General features: G+C 33.0%; 1 non-coding gene across 1 annotated transcript; it reads right to left on the reverse strand.

Annotated features, from left to right (window-relative positions):
• Positions 1 to 1,356: 1,356 nt before the first annotated feature.
• On the reverse strand, positions 1,357 to 1,428 carry TRNAC-GCA. Its single transcript has one exon. It is a non-coding gene; the product is annotated as a tRNA-Cys (tRNA).
• Positions 1,429 to 4,906: the final 3,478 nt, after the last annotated feature.

Here is a 4,906-nt window from a genome sequence, read left to right on the forward strand (position 1 = left end):
GTCCTCTGTTTTACTCCTGTCCACCTCAGCACTTTCAGTCTTCAGGGCATGCTGTTGGTCTTAATCATAAATTGAAAATGAGAAGCAAGAATAATTAAAGACCAAACTGTAATTATGAGCAAGATCTAAAGGGAGCAAAACTAGCATTGAGTATAGGCCTTCAGTTTCCTATTAGTGGATTTAGGATTAGCTATAAACAACCTTGTTAAACCCAATTAAATAGTTCATCTGAAGGATTTTTCTTATTAGCACAGGCTGAGTGACTTGACTTTTAGAACCATGTTGATTGTTATGCACAAGCATTTTTCCAGCATTGACTTTGTCTTATCACAGTGCCAATTAAGCATCTTTCTTCAGAGATTCTATTTGGCAGTATAAAAGTTTCGGATGATAGTCTTAGAAAACTCCTCTGTTCTGGGGATATATAGAGATAGTTCAAAAGATTGAAATATTAGAAGTATTTCCAAGCTTATATCATATACTTTGGTTTGAGCTGTAATAAAATGCAGACACTTAGATACCCAACAAAAGTACAATTCATAGCCAGATGGAACTGCTTTGTTTAGAGTATATTAGCTACAACACAGGCACCTTTTGTAAGTTCCTTTGAGAGCAATACAGTGCCAAGTCTGTACAGTCTCTGTTCTAAATTTTTCCCTTTTTTTTACAGGCCAAGATAATAAAATTATTTGAACTGGTCCCCCCACTCACTACATATTATAAAACTAGAAATAGCTCATTTTCAACATCTGCTGAAACAGATTGAGAACATTTTGGTAAATGTGTTATCACATGTTACTATGGCATAGCATTTCAAATCACTCTGAATGGAAATTTGAAGGTTCCAGGCTGCTGTATGCTACATCTGTGTACAGATTTCACAGGTTCTATGCTGGGCTGTCAATGAAACATTATCGTAAATATTGTTATCTGATACTGGCAATATCTTATTTATTTGAACAACTCATAGACATTATTTTACTTTAGTTGTTTCAAATTTGTTGAAAAAAATATTCCTCAATCCCTATGTTTTTAGTAGATTATAATGTAAAAGCTGTTTTTCTTACATAGTATATGTATGAATGATAAGTCGTTCCAGTTGTGTCCAACTCTTTGAGATGCTATAGGCTTCTCTGTCCAAGGGATTCTCCAGGCAAGAAAACCAGAGTGGATTGCCATTTCCTCCTTCAGGGGATCTTCCTGACCTAGGGATCAAACCTCCATCTCTTATGTCTCCTGTATTGGCAAGCAGGTTCTTTACCAATAGTACCATCTGGGAAGATCAGGCTCCTCCATCCATGGGATTTTCCAGGCAAGAGTGCTGGAGTAGATTGCCATTTCCTTTCTCCAGGGATCTTCCCGACCCAGGAATCGAACCTAGGTCTCCTGCATTGCAGGCAGACACTTTACCATCTAAGCCACCAGGGAAGCCTCCTACATAGTATAGATATTTTGAATTTTATAGCATAGAGATATTCATTGGATATTTGAGTTTAAAGTACAAGGTTAAAGTGAAGTTTCTGCATTTGCACAGGAAATAAATTGAGTGACTGCAACTACCAGTGAGACAAATTTTAGACTTCTTTTCAATTTCACACATTCTAACTTAGTAGAGGCCAATTACTACATTTTCTGTTTCACTGATAATTCCAATTGTCTACCCCATGTACATACTTGTTTTTTAAGAACTGATTAAAGAAATGAAAATTTTCTGAGTGTATAAGCTAGTATGTTAGTAAAGTGATACTTAAATTAACAAAGCAGAAGATATTGCTTAATATAAAAAAAAGCCCTTGTATACAATGCATTCTAGTTGACCAAATAATTTATGATATCTTAATTTCTCCAATAATATGGAACTTTTAACATTCTGTCTCCTTTATCAATAAAAATAGTCTTAATAAAATGTATTATGAGAAAATCTCAAATTTGACAAAATGATCTTAAATGGTCTTTTTTTGTTTGTTTGTTTTTGGTGAGGGCACTATTACACTCAGATTTTGTCAATGTACATATTTATACTTTGTGCACACATGCTAGATTTCCCCTATGCCAAAAAGCTCAACCCACCAAATATCTATAATCTCAATTAAAATGCACAATTATTACTATCTAAATATTCTTGATCATTTGCTTGTGGCTAGTAGGCTCTTATCTAAATTCCAGCTCAGTTCACAGGTGATAAGCATTCAAGCACAAAGCAAAGATAACAGAATAATTGTTGTTATTTATGCACTCAGTCCAACTCTTTGCAACCCCATGGTCTTTAGCTTGCCAAACACCTCTGTACATGTGATTTCCCAAGCAAGAATACTGTAGTGGGTTGCCATTTTCTTCTCCAGGGGATCTTCCCCACCCAGGGATGGAACCCAGGTCTCCTGTGTCTCCTGCATTGCAGGTGGATTCTTTAGGGCTAAGCCACCTGAGAGGCCCAACAAAACAATTAGCACAATATTATTCTTGGTCTTTCAAGTTAGTTTTTGTGTATTTTAATATTGAATTTGATAGCATTTTCCTGAACTTCGTAAGATATTTGAATTTAATGGATACAGCTTTTCAGAAAATAACCTTTGGAGCAATATTATATGATACTACTTTTATATTACATCACAATAGACAAACTCCTATATTTTATTAGCTCCATGTTTATAATCTATAAAAAATAATAGAATTAGTACTAAAAATAACAGTCTGGTTATTGTTAAAACTTACAAATTTTATGCATATTTATCACTTTCAGAGTTAGTGCCTAAAACTAACTTTTGAACGAATATTTGCAACAAATTGCTTATAAAGTACAGTGTGGGAGTTTTGCGGAGGAAAATTTATCTCAAGCCTTATTTTAAATTGTTTCATTTATTTTTCTCAAAAATATATATTACAGTTAATATTTTCCATTCCTAGTTCCAGGCCAGAGGTGATTAGCTTCCAAAACCATAAATTAATGCCACTCAGAATTTTCCAGTTAGGAAACAGGAGGAAGTATATGTTTTCATTTTTGTCCATGGACCACAAAAATTCTAATGTGGGTGAATTTCAAAAATTCAAACTTTGCCTGTAGCAACTTCTTAGTGAGGAAAGTTGTTAATAAATGTTTTAGTGTGAAGATAAATACTTTTTCTAAAAAAATATTTTATACTCATAATACAACACCAAGCTATGTACATTGTTATACAATCATCATATAAGGTAACTGTATCTTAGCAAACAGCCTCAACCCCATTTCTATCTATTTTATACAAATGATTGACTTTAAAAATATTTGTTTTCCCACTTTCATTAAACAGAGACTTGCCTTAATTGTATGTACTCTTCTATTTGATTTGGTAGAGATGACTTGAGTACTTCTGAAAATGCAAAATAATGAAGTTAATGGTCTATTAGTTTAGAAATATTTCTGTTCTGAACTTTCTGAGTTGAACTGTCATTAGATAAAATTGTATTCTAAGCATTTTATTTCAATTAAAGCAGATGGAAATTATTTTAGAGAATATATCTGCCATTTTCTTAGTTCTAGTTTTTCGTTGATTTAATATCAATGTTCCAAATGGGACTAAAATTCCATAAGCTACATAAGAGACACATGTTTTCCTTTTGTAATTTTTTTCATCAAAACATATGAAGCTGAAAATTCACTCTCAAACTGGATGTGTAATCATGATGAACTTTAAATGAGAATATCTACAATTATATCCCAAATGATGAACTCTATCTTATGTAGGAGAAGGAAGAAATACACTTTTAGATGTAGTTATTCAGAAATTATTTCTGTAGGGGTCTTGTATGCACAGAAAATTTAGAAGAAATCACCTTTTGTGCCTCATGCTACCTTTAGTTTTGAATGAGGTTTTCTAAACACATGTATACCTGTGGTGGATTCATTTTGATATTTGGCAAAACTAATACAATTACGAAAAGTTTAAAAATAAAATAAAATTAAAAAAAAAAGAAAACATTTTAGAAATCAATGAAATGATCACTATTTTATTCACTTACAGGATCTGAGAATGGTATGAGAACACATGAAGACATAAATGCCACACACATGGTAAATCAAAGTGTAAAGATTCACAGGTTTAATTAAAAATGACACAAGAAAGCTGGAATTCCAATAGCACTCAATCAATCATCAAGTTTCAATGAATATATACTTTTGAATCAAAAGCATTAACTAACTTGCAAGAATCATAGTTCATGAAACAATGCCAAATTTATATACTGGTCACAAACCTATTATTTAATAAATTAAGAAAATACATACAGCACATAAGAAAGTCAGATATTTCTCCCATTGAGAAGTCTTTATCTTGGAACTGTTAATTAAGTCTGATGACACTTTTTTCCAGCATTATCTCTAACGTCTCTCATATGATATTCATTATTCATAGTTTTGGTCTTGACTTGTGGATAATTACCGTCCGAGTCCTAATTCTGAAGGGTTTCTTAATCACTTCATTTTTCCTCTTAGAAGCTATACTTTACATAAGAGACCATTGAGTGCCAGTTCATTTTGCTCTGAAAGGTCAGTTTTCTCTAAAAATAACAAACTTTGTCTTGTTTGATATTCTGGTAAGAAGAATGTAAGACCTTCTAAAATTATAAATGTGAGATAATACATATGTTTCCAGGAATTTCTCTGGCTATCAGACAGAATCTTTTCAGAGGTTATATTATGGTGACAAACGTAACTATATGCTTTCATGTAGGCAGAATGATATCCCCCCTCCTCAGATTCATATGTTGAAGGCTTCATCCCCAAACTGTATTTGGGGATAGGGCCTTTGGGAGGAAATTAGGGATAAATAAGGTAGTATGATGGGGTCTTAATTAGACAGAATAAGTGGCCTTATAAGAATAGAAAATGAGCTCTCTCTCCATGTGCAGGCACTGAGGAAAGGCCATTTCA

This window comes from Bison bison, unplaced genomic scaffold (genome assembly GCF_000754665.1).
Source record: "Bison bison bison isolate TAMUID 2011002044 unplaced genomic scaffold, Bison_UMD1.0 scf7180017864136, whole genome shotgun sequence".
NCBI classification, from domain to species: Eukaryota; Metazoa; Chordata; class Mammalia; order Artiodactyla; family Bovidae; genus Bison; species Bison bison.